Genomic DNA, 18,918 nt, shown 5'->3' with positions numbered 1-18,918 from the left:
TTTTATACCTTTCTCACTAAAAAAAGAAATCTGTTCCCCTCCCAATCTTTATTCATCTAAATACACTTATTCCTCAGTATCTGTGGGGCATTGGTTCCACGAGCAGCCCTCCACAAGGGATACTGATATAGATTAGCTTTGTGTCCCCACTCAAATCTCATCTTAAATTGTAATCCCCAGATGTTAAGGGAGGAACCTGATGGGAAGTGATTGGATTATGGGACTGGTTTCCCCCATGTTGTTCTTGATAGTGAGTGAATTCTCACAAGATCTGATGGTTTTATAAATGGTTGTTTTTCCTGTGCTCTCACACACGTCTCCTGCCACCATGTGAGAAAGTCCATGCTTGCTTCCCCTTCGCCTTCGCCATGATTGTAAGTTTCCTGAGGCCTCTCTACCTTGTGGCGCTGTGAGTCAATTAAAACCCTTTATAAATTACCAAGTCTCATGTAGTATCTTTATAGCTGTGTGAAAACGGACTAATAAAGATTCCAAAATCCATGGATACTTAAGTTCCTTCTATATGACACTGTATTTGCATATAACCTAGACACATCCTCCCCCATACTTTAATCTCTTGTATACTTATATACTTAATACAATGTAAATGCTATGTAAATTGTTGTTAATACTGTGTATTATTTAGGGAATAAAGAAGAAAAGAAAAAACATGTTCAGTACAGATACAACAAGCCTTTTTTCCATATATATATATATATATATATGCATATTTTTTGAGATGGAGTTACGCTCTCTTGCCCAAGCTGTGGCGCAGTGGTGGGATCTCGGCTCACTCCCAGGTTTAAGCGATTTTCATGCCTTAGTCTCCCGTGTAGCTGGGAATACAGGCATGTGCCACCATGCCCAGCTAATTTTGTATTTTTAGTAGAGATGGGGTTTCACCGTGTTGGCCAGGCTGGTGTTGAACTCCTGAAGTCAAGTGATCTGCCTGCTTGGGCCTCCCAAAATGCTGGGATTACAGAAGTGAGCCGTGGTACCTGGCTCTTTTCCAAAATATTTTTGATCCATGGATATGGAACCTGTGGGTACAGAGGGCTGACTGTAAATGGCACTGCCTTCCACCCTGTTGCTCAAGCCAAAAACCCAGGAGTCATCTTTGCTTTTTTTCATGCTCAGCATGTGCAATCTATCAGCAAGTTCTATACATTCTGACTCCAGAAAATTTCTTGAATCTGTCTCTGGCTCTTTATTGCCTCCTGCTGCTACTCTAACCCATGTCACCTGTCTTTTGTATGGCCATTATTACTCTGCGTTTCAGGATTTTTTTGTTGCATTTATTCATCTCAGCTTTATAGCTAGCTTTGCGAGATAGAGCACTAGGTCTGGCTGGCCATATGCTGCCAGATGGAGGAGTTGAGTTTCTTCCCTATGTTCTGCTCATTGGCTTCACTAGTGGCCGCTGGAGGCGTTGCTGTGCACTGATGCTTGGGGCAAAGGATCTTGCCAACCTCTATGCAGGTCATTGGAACAGCTGATAGTGTCCGTGATTTATAAGGTAATGTAGGTCAAGAGATGTCATTGAAAGATTTTTGCCTGCCAGCAGGTCTGAGTCTGAAGAACATGCCAAGGCTAGGGTGGCACTATCAGAGCCTCCGATTCCTGGGTTCAAGCTGTCCTCCAGAGTAGCTAGGACTATAGGCACACACCACTACACCCAGCTAACTTTTCAGTTTTTGTAATAGAGATGGGGTCCACATCTGTTGTTCAGGTTGGTCTGGAACTTCTGGCCTCAAGTGATCCTCCTACTTCAGCCTCCCAAAGTGCTGGGATTACAGGTGTGAGCCACCGCACCCACTAGACCTCTTTGTTAAATGTACCTTAAAGCAATGCTTTCTTCCTTTTTTCTTTTCACAAATTTAATTATTTATAAAGCTATCGAATGGAAAGAAACTGGATTAGCAAGCCAGAAGGATACTTGTCCTGGCTAAGTGTGATACTCAGCCAGTTATTGACTTCCTTATTCAGATGCCTGTGATACACATGCCATGTTTATTCTAATTTCTTAAAGATATGAGAACCAAGCTTTAACATATGCATAAAATGCCTATTCCTGAGGCATTTATCACATTGTCATTGTTCCAGTTTCCTCTCTGCCCTCCCTGAAATCCCCAGTAGCGTAATTCTTCCCCATCCCTGTGTCTGAAGTCCACTGTCCCACTGTGTGTTGCTGCCATTGTCTGTCCTGAGGCTGGCTGAGTTTCAAAAGCAGCAGACTCAGTGATGAAATTTATTTTTCTTTCTTTCTTTTTTTTTGAGATGGAATCTTGCTCTGTCGCCCAAGCTTGAGAGCAGTGGTGCGATCTCGGCTCTCTACAACCTGTGCCTCCTGGGTTCAGGTGATTCTTGTCCCTTAGCCTCCCTAGTAGCTGGGACTACAGGCACGTGCCATCATGCCCAGCTAAGTGATGACATTTCTTCCAATTTCTCTGGCCCTCCCTACTTCTGGAAACCAAATGACACACTACCTATCATTGCCATTTCTGATTTGAATACACAAATATAGGGACAGTTGGGTGTGTGTGTTTGTTTTTGATGTTTTTTTTTTCTCTCTGTTAATCTGGCTGTAAAAGCATTTCTAATGGCTTATAGTTTAGTATGTGTTCCCAATTTTGGAGCAGTCTATACACCCGGAAGTCCAGTTAGGTAGGGCTCCCTGTACCCTGGTGCCAGGGAGTTGTTCTGACCGATGGTGCCCCCTGATGGCCTGTGTAGAAACTCAGTCATGGTGTCATCTTCCTCTTTCTCACCGTCTTGGGGGATTCCCTTCACTCCCCAGCATTTGCTCACTTTTATTCTGTCTTGAATCTTAGGTAATTGTGCATGAGATAATCCTTCTTATCTCCTCTTTGGGTTTCTTATTTCTTCTCTTATTTATTGCTCTCTTACCTCAAAGATACCTTATTTTGACTGAGCACAGTGGCTTACTCCTGTAATCTCAGCACTTTGGGAGACTGAGGCATGTGGATCACCTGATGTCAGGAGTTCGAGACAGGTCAGGAGTTCGAGACCAGCCTGGCCATTGTGGTGAAACCCCATCTCTACTCAAAAATTAGCAGGGCTTGGTGATGCAGCTACTCAGGAGGCTGAGGCAGAAGGATGGCTTGAACCCAGGATGTGGAGGTTGCAGTGAGCTGAGATCACACCACTGCATTCCAGCCTGGATGACAGATACAGACTCCATCTCAAAAAATATATTTATCATTTCTTCTTACCACTCATTTTTTTATTATATTTTGAACTAAAAGTGTTTCCCAGTCATGGCTAAAAAGTACTTGGTGGCATGTCCATATCAAAAAGAAAGGAAGCCCTCAATTTTGAAGAGAAATTAGAAGCCATGCTAAAAACTCATGGTTGCCAACTTCAGGAGCTCTGAGATAGGTAAGGTGCTCCCTTCATAATCTTTATGGGTTTTTGTTCCTCAGCTTTCTCCAACTAAAATTGCTTTGGTTTAAGCTTTAGAATGCAAAGTAAATGAAAGTTCTTCATTTTAACTTTAGTTGATAAATTACTAGTATTACAGAGGGAATTTCTGCATGGAAAACATGTCAGCGCTGCTGCCCAGACACACCATGCATGGGTTCAGCATGCACGATGGCTGCCTGAGACCAGCCTCCTCCCTGCTAGCCTCCTCTCCTGTGCCCCCCCTTTTTTTTTGAGACAGAGCCTTGCTCTGTCACCCAGGCTGGAGTTCAGTAATGTGATCTCAGCTCAGTGCTACCTCCACCTCCTGAGTTCAAGCAATTCTCCTGCCTTAGCCTCCCAAGTAGCTGAGATTACAGGCACCTGCCACCACACCTGGCTAATTTTTGTATTTTTAGTAGAGGCAGGATTTCACCCTGTTGGCCAAGCTGATCTCAAACTCCTGACCTCAAGTGATCCACCCACCTTGGCCTCCCAAAGTGCTGGGATTACAGGCATGAGCCACTGCACCCGGCCTTCTGCGCTCCTCTTAACACGGTTTCAGATTCTGCCCAGGTGCCTTCCAGACTAGCTTCTGGAACACTGTCCGCCTGTCAGTTGAATTCTTGAACTATTGATTTGTCTGTGATTTTTAGCTTGTAATTGGACTGTTGTAAATGACGTAGAGACATAAGTATGTCCCACAGGTTATGTGGCTATGCTACTGAGACCTCACACTCAACCCTCCAGCCCTAATTCACTCTCTTTCAAAATTGTGCTTTTGCTGTCAGTGTCTGGGGAGTCCAGGAGAGTAATGTGAAATAGGACTGCCCAGTTCCACTACCACACACACACATGACAAAAACCGAAACAAACTAAAATACTCCTGAGTGTAGGACTTATGATTTAACAAAACCTTTATATCCTCTTCCATCCCCACTCCAGAGAGCACTATACTTAGAATAAAAATCTAGGAGCGATAAGCACTGTGGCTTCCAGTCTTTACAGAGCTGTGAGAGCCCATCGTTATTTGATTTATTTTCCTTTTTCCAGAGTGGACGTAGTCTTTAAATAGAAGTGCATAATTTCAGGGTTTTAAGCATCCTCAATAATCATGTGGTTTAGTTTCCCATCTCATGCTTTCCAAAAATATCATACAAGTTGTCCCTCATCTAGCCTTGGCCTGAGTGCTTCCACTGAGCAACAATTCAGCACTTGTTAAAGCAGGCTCATTCCATTGTATGGACTGCCCAAATTATTAGTAAGTTCTGGATGTTCAGCTAAAACTTAACTCATGGGAATTTCCGCCATGAGTCCTGATTCAATCATTTGTAGCAATGAATGACTCAGTTTTTTCACTCCCACAAAAGTAGCCTTCCGCTATTGGAGGACAGCACCCAGCCTCTGTAGTCCCTCCAGACTCAGTGTTGCCCATGTTTCCCTTGGCTTGTTGGGCTTTTTTCTTCTTGATTTTTGGGGATTTTTGAAAATAGCCCTGTGTCTTGGATATGAGTCACAAGTTGGCCCCCCCCACCCGTGCTCCCATTCTGTCATTTGTCTTCAAGCTCTGTTTATGCTGGTGTTTTGCAGAATTTTTTCTTTAATGTAATAAAATGTCGCCATCTTTTAAAAATGGCCTCTGGACTTCATTGGTTTTAATTTTATTCATACTTATAAAGGCCTTGTCTACTTGAGACTGTTTTAAAAATACCCATATTTTCTGTTAGTACTTACATGGATTTGTGTGTGTTTGTGTTTGTGTGTGTACTTAAATCTTTTATGCATCTAGAATTTATTTTAAGATAAGATGTGAGGTAGGGGTTCAAATTAGTTTTTTTCCAGCTAGCTGCCTAGTTACTCCAACATTATTGAATTATTCATTTTTTTCTGCTGATTTGAAATGCTATTATATTAAATTCATGGCACACTTTCGGATCTATTCCTAGAATGTTTCCATATGTTTTACTGCCAAGCAAACCACCACATACATCTTATACCTTCATTATTGAAATTTTTAACCTAAATGTAAAACTTGTTATGTGCTTACCTCGTTAAGTGTCCAGCCTGGCATCCAGCCAGTCAGGATGGTTTGACTCTGCTTCTTCCTGCCTCATCAGCCTCCTCTTTTGTGCTACCTGCCGGTTAATAATCACCTCTTACGTTGTTATCCAGGCCATTGACAAGGAGTGACAATAATGTTGGCCGTTGTAGGGCTGTTCTTTGCACTCCAGTGGAGAGCCATTACTCACTCTTTCCTATTTTAAAAATGCAGCATGATAGGTTAAAAAGTGTGGCCGAGGGTGGTGGCTCACGCCTGTAATCCCAACACTTTGGGAGGCCAAGGCAGGCAGATCACGAGGTCAGGAGCTCAAGGCCAGCCTGGCCAATGTGGTGAAACCCCGTCTCTACTAAAAATACACCAGGCGTGGTGGTACATGCCTATAGTCTCAGCTACTTAGGAGGCTGAGGCAGAAGAATCCCTTGAATCCGGAAGGCAGAGGTTGCAGTGTGTCGATTGTGCCACTACACTCTACCTGGGCGACAAAGCAAGACTCTGTCTCAAAAAAAAGAACTTAGGGTTTTGGTTTCAGTTGCAGGACTAAATTTGAGCATCCCTTCTATATTCATTGTTTCTCAGACTTTAATGTGAACAGGAATAACCTGAGAATCTTGTTAGAATGCGAATTCCTTTTTGTTTTTTAACTGAGTCTCGCTCTTGTCGCCCAGGCTGGAGTACAGTGGCATGGTCTCGGCTCACTGCAACCTCTACCTCCCAGGTTAAAGTGATTCTCATGCCTCAGCCTACCAAGCAGCTGGGATTACAGGCGCCCACCACCACACCCAACTAATTTTTGTATTTTTAGTGGAGACAGGGTTTCACCATGTTGGCCAGGCTGGTCTCGAACTCCTGACCTCTTGCCTGTTGTGCATAGTGCTGCAGTAAACATGGGAGTGCAGAGACCTCTTTTATGTACTGGTTTTCTTTATTTGGGGAATAAACCTAGCAGTGGGATTGCTGGATTGTAAGGTCTCTATTTTTAGTTTTTTTGAGGAACCTCCAAACTGTTCTCCATAGTGGTTGTAAAGTTGCAAATATTGACAGTAGTTACTTAAGTAGTGCCAAACTACAGGAGAAGGCCTGCTTGTATTTCATTTAAGGTTTTTACTACACAAGAGGGAGAAGGCCTGCTTGTATTTCACAAAACCAACCTTTACCCACATACTAAATCTAATAATGTGGTTTTTGCTCAAAATGCAACTCTTACGTAGTAAAAACCTTAATTGAAAGTGCACCAGGCCGGGCGCAGTGGCTCAAGCCTGTAATCCCAGCACTTTGGGAGGCCGAGGCGGGTGGATCACGAGGTCAAGAGATCGAGACCATCCTGGTCAACACGGTGAAACCCCGTCTCTACTAAAAATACAAAAAATTAGCTGGGCATGGTGGTGCGTGCCTGTAATCCCAGCTACTCAGGAGGCTGAGGCAGGAGTATTGCCTGAACCCAGGAGGCGGAGGTTGCGGTGAGCCGAGATCGCACCATTGCACTCCAGCCTGGGTAACAAGAGCGAAACTCCGTCCCAAAAAAAAAAAAAAAAGAGAAAGTGCACCATAGCTCAGTGCTTCTCAAACTCTAATGTGGGTAAGAATCTCCTGGGTATCTTGTTAAAATGCAGATTGTGATTTCAGAAGGCCTGGGTTGAGGCCTGAAATTCTGCATTTCTGACAAGCTCTTAGGGGGTGCTGAAGCTTGAGCTCTACAACTGTACCTTGCAAACCAAGGAGATTTTTGAGCTCTAGTTCAGAACTTTTCCTAACAGATGAGAGTTTTGGTTAGGAATTATTGGAGAAGTTCTTCATGGATTTTACTTCAGCAAACAGGGAAAGATGCTTTATATATGCGTGACCTGCCTTGTTCACAAAAGCCAGTGATAGATTCCCAACCACAGACCTCCCAGACTCAGGCATGACTTGTACTCTGCTGTCACAGTGCACGGCTGAAAGAGGGATGCCCATTTGGTGGAACTCTTTGTTTTATTATTTTTTTAAATGTGTGAATAGGCAATACATTCACAAGTTCAAAATTCAAATGATGTAGAAAGAGATACATGGTTAGTTGCGTCCTCACCTTAATTCCCCATCTGCTCAGTTCCCAAATCCTGCCAAATTAGTACTTTATTAGCTTCTTGTGTGTCTTTCCAACTGTTTTTATGTATATACAAGCAAACATAAATATATATAATTATATATAATGTCTTTCTCTCACCTTAAAACAAATTAATGTTAATATACTATGAACATTGTTCTGCACCTTGATTTTCATTTTTAATGAAAAAATTAATGTTGGAGATCTTTCCACATGTCCACATGAAGAGCTTTCTTTGTTTTCTTTCAACAGCTTCATAGTATGTTATTGTATGGATCTACCATAATTAACTAGACTGACTTACTGATGGACTTTAGATTGTTTCCAATTTCTTGCTATTAAAATGCAAGAATAAATTCACATTCATATGTTTTATGCACATTACACATTTTATTTAGCAATATGATTCTGTTTAATGAAGTCTTAAAATTTTATGTATCTTGAACTTTTCATATTTAATGAATTATTATTTTTATGTCTTTAAGTTCTCCTTTGATGAGTTTGGAAGGCATTTTCACCTTCCTGTTATTAACACAGAACAGATTTAATATATTTGTATGCATTTTTCCTTTTTTTTCCTAGAGACAGGGTCTCACCATGTGGCCCAGGCTAGAGTGCAGCAGTGCAGTCAAAGTTCATTGTAGGCCGGCCACCATTGCTCATGCCTGTAATCCCAGCAGTTTCAGAGGCCTAGGCAGGGATGTATCAGCGGAGGTCAGAAGTTCGAGGCCAGCTTGACCAACATGGTAAAACCCCAGCTCGACTAAAAATACAAAAATTAGAAGGGCATGGTGGTAGGTGCCTGTAGTACCAGCCACTCAGGAGACTGAGGCAGGAGAATCACTTGAACCCGGGAGGCGGAGGCTGCAGTGAGCCAGGATCACACCACTGCACTCTAGCTTGGACAACAGACCAAGACTCCATCTCAAAAAAAAAAAAAAAAAAAACTCATTGTAACCTCAAACTTCTGGGCTCCAGTGATCCTCCTGCCTCAGCCTCCTAAGTAATGGGGCCTACAGGCATGAACCACCACACCTAGTTAATTATTTTCTGGTTTTTTTTTTTTTTTTTTTTTTTTTTTTTTTTTTTTTTTTTTTTGTAGAGATGCAGTTTTTTGTTTTGTTTTGTTTTTAAAACAGAGTCTTACTTTGTCACCCAGGCTGGAGTGCAGTGGCACAATCTTGGCTCACAGCAACTTCCGCCTCCCCAGTTCAAGCAATTCTCCTGCCTCAGCCTCCCGAGTAGCTGGGATTACAGGCGCCCACCACCATGCCCAGCTAATTTTTCTAATTTTAGTAGAGATAGGGGTTTCACCATGTTGGCCGGGCTGGTCACGAACTCCTGACCTCAAGCGAAGCAATCTGCCCACCTCGGCCTCCCAAAGTGCTGGGATTATAGGCATGAGTCACCACTCCAGGCCAAAGATGCAGTTTTGATGTGTTGTCCAGGCTGCTGTCCTCGGCTCAACTGATCCTCCTATCCCACCTCCCAGAGTGCTGGGATTGTAGGTATGAGTCACTATGCCTAGCTGGGCTGCATATATTTTTTCCAAAACCCAGGTGTAAAATGTGTTCATCTCTTAAGAATCAGTTTTTTGTTTTTTGTTTTTTTTGTGTGTGAGATGAGGTCTCGCTCTCTCACCCAGGCTGGCGTGCAGTGCCGCAATCTTGGCTCACTGCAACCTTCACCTGATTCTCACGAGTAGCTGGGACCACAGGCACTGCCACCATGCCCAGCTAATTTTTTGTATTTTTAGTAGAGACAGGGTTTTGTCATGGTGCCCAGGCTGGTCTTGAACTTCTGAGCTCAGGCAGTCCTCCCACCTTGACCTCCCAAAGTCCTGGTACTACAGGCATGAGGCACTGCCCCTGTCTTATCAGCATTTTATTTAAAAAAAAAAAAAAAAAAAAAGAGGAAGAGATAATTGCTGTCAAAACTTGATAGACCTTTCCATTTAAGCTGAATGGCAGTGGGGCTCCTGAAAAAAAGAGAAGACATTTCGTGACCAGCGTGGGCAACATAGCGAGACCTTGTGTCTACTAAGAGACAAAAAGGGAAGAAGGTTCAAGCTGTTGCCATTAAACACTGCTTCTTTCAGGAAAGTAGCCCCACAAGTCTTGGGTTTCTCTGAATGACGTCTTGGGTTTTAACACCATCCCCTTACTTGTTAGCCACCTTCATGGAAAAAACCCACAATCCATGAATATTTGTCATCTGGCATACCATTACTGGGCAAACAAAATGAATCACAAGCTGGGGCTTAAATAGAAATTCCATTATTTACAGATAGGTCAGATTAATCTATCTAGGAAGGGCAGTGAAAGAGGCTATTTTTTCTGATGCTGCTTTTTAAACTGCAGTCAGGTGGTGCTTTAATGAAAATGCCAAAGAAAAAGAGTGATTTCCCTCCCAAGCAGCATTAGATTATAATGTTGTCAGGAGTCTTGCAATTGAATTCCCTTCTTGTAATCAATTCCACCTTATCAGTTAACTCTACTTGTAATGGACTGCTGGCTTCAAGAGACTTAGTCTGGATTATTTAAAACTTCTTGCTGTAAAGGAGACATCACCTTTGGCATTTCCCCTTTTCAGATGGAGCATCCCCTGTTGGAGCACTTTGGAGGCTGCGGTGTTGTGAGCTCTGCCGTAGCTAGGAGGGGTTCTGGAGCAGGTTCGAAACTGCAGAGCAAAGGCTCCTTTGTCTGCCTGATGCCAGCATGCTGCATGTTCTCCATAGGCGGGGGCTGAGTCCTTGTTAGTGTTGTTACTGCATTTCCCATTCACATTTGCCTGTCATGTTCTACCACTAACCTCAGGGAAGAAATGACTGGGAAATTTAGTTTGCCATGATGTTTGCCCTGATTCAATGTATGATACTTAGTTTGGGAAGCCATTTGCTGTTGAAGAACTTTCTTTTTTTCAGATAGAGTCTCACTTTGTCACCCAGGCTGGAGTGCAGTGGCATAATCTCTGCTCACTGCAACCTCTGCCTCCTGGGTTCAGGCGATCCTCATGTGTCAGCTTCTCAAGTAGCTGGGTTTATAGGCACACGCCACCATGCCTGGCTAATTTTTATATTTTTAGTAGAAACAGGGTTTCGCTATGTTGACCAGGGTGATCTTGAACTCCGGAGCTCAAGTGATCCTCCCACCTTAGCCTCCCGAAGTGCCAAGATTACAGGTGTGAGCCACTGTGCCTAGCCCCTGTTGAAGACTTTTGTGAGACAAAAAAAAAAAAAAAAGCACTTTAAGAAGTTTCATAAGTAATATTGGAATTAATTTAGGGTGGACTGTGTAGATAAATGTCACAAACAATGGTGTCAACCTAGTAACAGTATTGAAAAATGCTTTTAATTTTATGAGGTGCGTATTCATAGAACTAAGAGTCAGAAGTTCTTGAACCTTGATTCCTCTTTGCCTCTTACTGATAATGGACTGTATTTAGCTTTTTCTTGTGTTGGGTCCTTATCAAAGAATGAGAAGACTAATAGTAATATGTATTTGCTGAATGACAAGAGCTAGCCAGGTGATGTGCAGTTTTCGTAGGGTAAGGTACAGCAGTATGAACCATTTCTATAACAAAAAGAAAATGTATCATGTCGACAGAGTGAACAAAGTTTTTCAGAGAAAAGCCTTCTGTGTATATTTGTATACACAGAGAAGGCTATCAGGGCTGTCCTTTCTTTCATGTGAGAATGAAGGTGAAACTCGCTCCCGATGCTTAGATAAGACTTGAAGGAAACACAGGTGTTTGTTTGGTTTTTTTTTTTTAGACCAGATAGAGTTGTGCAGCAGTCTTTTACATTTTACATGCTCAAGACCTAGAAGTGCATGGTATAATAGCTTAGACAACTGGTGTGAAGTATGTTCACTATTGTTTGTTTGTTTGTTTTGTGGTGGATCTCGCTGTGTCGCTCAGGCTGGAGTGCAGTGGTGCAATCTCAGCTCACTGCAACCTCCTCCTCCCAGGTTCAAGTGATTCTTCTGCCTCAGCCTCCCAAGTAGCTGGGATTACAGGCACATGCCACGACACTCAGCTAATTTTTTGTATTTTTAGTAGAGACAAGGTTTCACCATGTTGACCAGGCTGGTCTCAGATCACCTCAGGTGATCTGCCCACTTCGGCCTCCCAAAGTGCTGGGATTACAGATATGAGTCATTGTGCCCAGCCTGTTCATTATTCTTGATGATCTCACATTTGACTTACAATGCACTTTCATGTCATGTGATGGGGTGATACATTTGAAGATGAAAGAGGGCATTTAAAAGTAGCTGAGGACAGAATCAGGACTTTAGTAGTTAGAGTGAGGAAGTCAGAAAATCTTTCCCCCCAAAACAACAATAATACTGGACAAAATTGTGAAAAGCAACTGTTTCAGGGCTCTAGAAATAGAATAAATGCAAGAGATAAATGGAGAAGCATTTATCCATGAGAAACTGCCAAACTTTGGGTAAGAACAATGGGAGGCTTTGACATCCTCGCCTACAATGGTAGGGGTTACTCCCATCCCCTCATATCATTGGTGTGATAGTTCTGTCAGGATGGAACAGGCCATGAAAACTAGGAGCTTGGCTGCCAGAGGGAACTTGCTTGATTTGGAGCAGGTGAAAAGCCCCTGTCCAGTGGCATTGACAGTGAAAGTAATGACCTTCACTAGCAAGAGAACAAGGAAAGCCAACAGTTCTGGTAGTGAGAGAGCTATCCCAAGTGGGTCAAGCAACAGACTGGCAAACTAGCCAAAAACGTAATTAACAGAGATCCTGGAAATGAGACAGTTATAGAGGGGTTTGAAGGGCTTTCCACACATTTCTGGCTGACTTAGAAGCCCCTGCACACATGCAGGTAAGACTAGAGAGATCCCATGGTACCCACTTGTCCCAGGCTGACTGGGAATCTGCATGAATGTGTAGAGGAAATGCAGGAGGGCTAATCTAAAAGTAAAAGTGGGATAGACCTGAAAACTCCTTGAACTTTGTGCTCCTTAACCCTGCACAGATCCATGGGGCAGAGGCTGGAAGCCTAGCAGGCTCAAGAAATGTGAACACCACCTTTAACCGATCATTGCTTGATCACTAAGCTGTGTGTTAGCAAGTCAGGCTTAAAAATAAAAACAATAATTTGAAAAGAAAATAAACTGGGGGAAAAAAAAAGAACCTGAGTAGAGATATCAAATGACCACACATCACAAAGGAGACAGATTTTGTAGATTTAGTCAAGGCAGATTACTAAAGAAATAAAAAACACATAAAAAATTACAATTGAGAGTTGCTATAATATGTTCTCTAAAACATCTAGTTTGTTTCTTTTTTATTATGATGCAACGTGTCTGTAAGGAATGGCTACAAATAACAATAATGGGACAGAAAACCAAGAAAGGGTGGTTCATATTTAGGGAAGATAGTCAATAGAAACTGTCTCTGAGTAAGCCTGGATGTTAGATTTAGTAAACAAAGACCTCAACACTGCTATTATAGATATGTTCAGGAAATAAAGGAAACTATGTTATGTTTAAATATTTAAAGAAATGTATGATGACAGTGACTCAATAAATCTCAATAAAACATAGAAACTATAAAAAAAGAACCAAATGCAAATTCTGGAGATGAAAAATACAGTAACTAAAATGCAAAATTCACTGCAGGGATTCAACAGTAGATTTGAGGCACAGCAGAATCAGGCCGGGAGCGGTGGCTCATGCCTGTAATCCTAGCACTTTGGGAGGCCGAGGCAGGCGGGTCACAAGGTCAGAAGATCGAGACTCTTCTTACCAACATGGTGAAACCTCATCTTTACTAAAAATATGAAAATTAGCTGGGTGTGGTAGCACGCATCTGTAAGTAATCCCAGCTACTCGGGAGGTGGAGACTGCAGTGAGCCAAGATTGCTCCACTGCACTCCAGCCTGGCAACAGAGTGAGACTTCGTCTCCAAAAAAAAAAAAAAAAAAAAAGTCGGTGAACTCAAAGATAGATCAATAGAAATTGCCAGTCTGAAGAATCTGAGAGGAAAAAATGAACAGAGCCTCAGAGATCTGTGGGACAACACCAGGCATACCAGCACATGTGTCACAGAATTCTACAAGGAAAGGAGAAGAAAGGGCAGAGAAAAAAATTTGTGAAGTAGTAATAGCGAGAAACTTCGTACATTTGATGAAAATTGTGAATCTATGAAAACTTCAAATTGTATAAATATTGAGGGATCTACATCTAGGCATATCCTGGTCAAATTATTGACAGGCAAAGGCATAAAGAGGCCAGGCATGGTGGCTCACACCTTTAATCCCAGCACTTTGGGAGGCCGATGCGGGCAGATCATTTGAGGTCAGGAGTTCGAGACCAGCCTGGCCAATGCAGTGAAACCCCATCTCTACTAAAAATATAAAAATTAACTAGGTGTGGTGGTGTATGCCTATAGTCCTACCTACTCGTGAAACCAAGGCAAGAGAATCACTTGAATCAGGAAGTGGAGGTTGCAGCGAGCTGACATCACACCACTGTACTCCAACCTGGGCAATTAAGTAAGACCCTGTCTTTAAAAAAAAAAAAAAAAAAAAGGAATGTCTTGAAAGCAAGACAAAGGTAACTCTTCAAGTTTTTAATTATAACAGTATGAATGTTTGCTGACTTCTCAGCAGAAACAGTGTAGGACAGAAGGCAATGGAACAACATATTTAAAGTGCTGAAAGAAGAAAACAAAATCAAAATTTTTATAATCTAGCAAAAGTATTCTTCAAAAATGAAGGCAAAATAAAGGCATTCCTAGATAAAGAAAGACTAAGAATTACTTGCTACCAGATCTACCTGAAGTTTTTGGACTGAGAGGAAAATTCTACTAATGGACAGTAATTCAGATCCACAAGAAGAAAGGAAGAACACCAAACTGCCGAATGTATGGGTAAATGTAAGATAATGTATAAAAATAGCTGAGGCTCAAAGTAGTAAAGAATGTTCTTCTGGCAAGAGGAATGTGATAACAATGGAAACTTTGGTAGACTTAAAGGAATAAAGAATGCTAAAAATAGTAAACATATAGGTAAACATAACAAATTTCTAATGTTGTAATTTTTCTAAGTGGTAATTGACAGTAAAAAGCAAAAATGATAACAATATATTATGGTGTTAAAACATGTAGAATACATAGTAGAAGGGTCCTGGAGGCTGGGAAGGGTAGAGAGGAATGGGTAGGAAGTGGGGTTGGTTAATGGGTACAAAAAATAGTTAGAATTAATAAGACCTAACATTTGCTAGCACAACAGGGTGACTATAGTTAGAAGTAATTGTAATATAAAAATAACTAAGTATAATTATTGCCTGTAATACAAATGAATGCTTGAGATGATGGATACCCCATTTACTCTGATGTGATTATTATGCATTACATGCCTATATTAGGGTATCTCAAATAACTCATCAATATATACACCTTCTATGTACCCACAAAATAAAAAAATAAATTTTTAAAATGTAGAAATGAAATATACGGCCGCAATAACAGAAGACACGAGGAAAAAAAATACCTGAGACTCTCTTGTAGTTTGTTGAGTGTAATTGGCATAATCCTTTGGAAAGCTAGTTGGGCAGTAGCCATTAAATATTTACTTTTTAAAACTCAATTATTATTATTATTTTATTTTTTTTATTTTTGGACAGGGTCTCACTCTGTTGCCCAGCTAGAGTGCAGTGGTGTGATCACAGCTCACTGCAGCCTTGAACTCCTGGGCTCGAGTGATCCTCTCAGCTCAGCCTCCCAAGTAGCTGGGACTACAGGCACACACCAGCATGCCTGGCTAATTTTTGTATTTTTTGTAGAGATGGGTATCTCATGTTGCCCAGGCTGGACTCTCATTCCTGGCTTCAAATGATCCTCTTGCCTCGGCCTCTGAGAGTGCTGGCATTACAGGTGTGAGCACCACACCCTGTCTTGCCCTTAAAAATTTAAATGTTTAATCCTTTTGACTTAGCACTTTCTTGTAAGAACTTATATGATAGAAACACTACAATAACTTTGTAATAACTACAACCTATAAAAAAGTCAAATGTCCATTAAAAAGGGAGTGATTAAGTAAGTAGTATATTTATTTCGACTAAATATTATAACCATTAAAAAGAAGGAATTTGGGGCGGGTGCGGGGGCTCATTCCTGTAATCCCAGCACTATGGGAGGCCAAAGCCCACACATCATTTGAGGTCAGGAGTTCGAGACCAGGCTGGCCAACATGGTGAAACCTCATCTCTACTGAAAATTAAAAAATTAGCTGGGCATGTTGGCACATGCCTGTAATCCCAGCTACTCATGATGCTGAGGCACGAGAATCACTTGAACCTGGTAGGTGGAAGTTTCAGTGAGCCAAGATCACATCACTGTACTCCAGTCTGGGCAACAGAGTGAGGCTCCATCTCAAAACAAAAAAGAGTGATGTCACTGTATATGTTTTAACATGGAAAGGTGTCCACTTAACAGTTGCTAAATGTGATACATTTGGTTTAAAAGAGATTGAAAGTATACTCAAAAGTGTGCATGAGCATGTGCACATGCACACACGCTTTTTTTTTTTTTAATTGAGTTTTGCTCTTGTCACCCATGCTGGAGTGCAATGGCATGATCTTGGCTCACTGCAACCTTTGCCTGCTGGGTTCAAGCGATTCTCCTGCCTCAGCCTCCCAAGTAGCTGGGACTACAGGCTCAATGGTTATTTTTGGGAGAAAGAGCTAGCCACCATGCCTAGCTAATTTTTGTATTTTTATCAGAGACAAGGTTTCACCATATTGGCCAGGATGGTCTCGATCTCTTGACCTTGTAGTCTGCCTGCCTTGGCCTCCCAAAGTGCTGGGATTACAGGCCTGAGCCACCGCGCCTGGCCAAGTAATGTGTTATTTTTAAAAACCCAAAAAGTAAATTACTTTCTGTTGGATTAGAGGAAATTTCCATTAAGAGAGATTGAGTGAAGTGGTTCATAAACCCTTTTACAGATAACAATTAAAAGATCTGAGTAAAATATAAGAAACAACTGAAAGCATCCAAAAGCTGTCCCTAGAACCTGAAAGAGAGTTGACTCCTGACACACTGTAATAGAAGGAGGAAGAATTGTAAATTTCTTACTTTTTTGCCAGAAGTTATGCATTATTACCCATGGTGTCTTCAGTAGAATGAAATGACAGTGGAAAACTATAGTCTTTCAGATGGGAGGTGCCAGAGAAGAGAAGTCAGAGATGGAAGAGAAGCTGGAAAGTTCAGGGGGAGTCCTGGAAACAGGAGAGAACTACAGAAAGGGTGAGGCCCCACATCTGAGTGAAAATGCTGCCCAAATTCCTGGTTGACGGTTAAACTCCAGATGTATAGGTGAGATCCCAAGGAGCTCAGCAAAACAAAAACAAAAATGAAAAACCAGCCAACCAATGAAACAAGCAAAGCAAGCAGGCAGAGGCCAGAGAGGAATCTTCCCTTAAAAGACAGATCTATACTAGATGAGATCTGTGAGTGTCATGCTTTTTAAAATAGTATATCCCTAAATTGTCAACAGTGCAGCCATGGAAAGTTAAAGCTCTATTGGCTTGCGGTTTAGAGGAAAAACCCTAATAATTGCCCAAACAGCTGAAAACTTAGGAGGAAATCACAAGAACACAAAAATCACAGAGTATGAGTCCCTAAATCTGAATATGATCAGCCTAAATCCTTAGCTGTCTGCCAAATTATACAGGAGCATGGAAGATGCCAGGGAGCCAGGCTAGATGCTGTAAGAGCTAAGCAGATATAGCACCTGCTGCATACGATAGGAGAGACAGTTGGCGGTTTGAATCCAGGCAAGTTAACTGCCTACTAGAATATAAAAAAAGAAAGTCCTCAGAAGAACACAGTAGAACCCAGAGTTGCTATAACATCTTATCTACAATGCCAAGTTTTCGATCTACAATTACTAGACATGTAAATAAAGTGGAAAGTGTAACTCACAGGAAGAAAAGCAATCCGTAGAGCCTGACTCTGAGTGTCTAACTGGGTGTAGTGTTGGATTTTGCAGGCAGACTGGAAAGCAGCTATCCTGTGATCAAAGAATTATAGGAAAATTTGATCAAAGAATTAAAGGAAAAATAAGTGAACAGATAGAGAAATTGTAACAAAGAAATGGAAACAAAAACTGGAAGTTGTAGAGCTCAAATAAGTAATAGCTGAAATAAAAATTCACTGGAAGGTGGGTGCAGTGGCTTATACCTATAATCCTACAACTTTGGGAGGTCAAGGCAGGAGGATCACTTGAGCTCTGGAGTTTGAGACAGCTCAGACAACACAGTCAGACCCCATCTCTATAAAATAGTTTTAAAATGAATCAGGCATGGTGGTATGTGCCTGTAGTCCCAGCTTCTTGGGAGACCGAGGTGGGAGGATCACTTGAGCCCAAGAGATTGAGGCTGCAGTGAGTTGTGATCATGCCACTACACTCCAGCCAGGCTGACAACATGTCTCAAAAGGTAAAGTTCACTAGATATGCATAACAGTGGTTTTGAAATGACAGAGAAAAGAATCTCTGCCCTTGAAGATAGGTCAGTAGAAATTATCTCATTCACTGAAGAGAGGAGCAAAGATTGAAGAAAAGTGAGTAAAGCCTCAGAGACTTGTAGGACAATATCCAGTAGCCTAATATAAGTATACCTGGAGTCCTAGAAAAGGAAGGAAAAAAATAGGCAAAAAACAATATTTGAAGAAATAATATCCCCAAACTTCTCAAATATGGTGGAAAACACTATAGATTCAAGAAGTTCAGTGGAGTCTAAGCACAAAGAAAATGCACTCTTAGGCACATCATAGTCAAATTGCTGAAACCAAAGATAAAAAGAAAATCTTTAAGGCAGATAGAGATTTTTTTGCAGCTCATGAGTGTGATGATATTGAGTGTTCATGCACATGTGTGAGGTGTGCCACCCTCTGAACCTTGTAACAACATCAGCAATTACCCCTCTGACCTGAACTTGTGAGGGGGAGGGGAAGCAGATAGAGAAAAGTGACACATTACATAAAAGGGATCAGTGTTACAAATATGACTGACTTTTCATCAAAAACAATGGAAGCCAGAAGGCAATGGAACAGTATAGTCAAATACTGAAAGAAAAACCCTGTCAACCAAGAATCCAGTATCCAGAGAAACACATTTTCAAAAATGAGGGCTAAAGACATTTTCAGAAATCAAAAATTGAGAGAATTCATCACCAGCAGGCTTACACTAAAATAATTTTTCAGAATGAAGGGAAATGATACCAGATGGTAGCTCACCTGCAGGAAGAAATGAAGAGCACTGGAAATAGTAAATATGTAGCTAAATATAAAAGACTATGTATTTTTTATCTCTAATTTTTTTTTTTTTTTTT

The 18,918-nt window shown here is 41.5% G+C and overlaps 1 protein-coding gene and 1 non-coding gene across 2 annotated transcripts in view; both read left to right on the top strand.

Moving 5' to 3' along the window:
- Window positions 1-18,918, top strand: part of PACS1 (phosphofurin acidic cluster sorting protein 1) — a 186,529-nt gene that overhangs the window by 60,010 nt on the left and 107,601 nt on the right. The window lies entirely within an intron of this gene.
- LOC119472502 lies at window positions 18,412-18,517 on the top strand. Its single transcript, XR_005201652.1, has one exon. It is a non-coding gene; the product is annotated as a small nucleolar RNA U13 (small nucleolar RNA).

The sequence above is a fragment of the Cebus imitator genome, unplaced genomic scaffold (genome assembly GCF_001604975.1).
Source record: "Cebus imitator isolate Cc_AM_T3 unplaced genomic scaffold, Cebus_imitator-1.0 Scaffold102, whole genome shotgun sequence".
Classification (NCBI taxonomy): Eukaryota; Metazoa; Chordata; class Mammalia; order Primates; family Cebidae; genus Cebus; species Cebus imitator.
The sequence above is the reverse complement of the archived record's forward strand: the minus strand, read 5'-3'. Positions and strand labels throughout refer to the sequence as shown.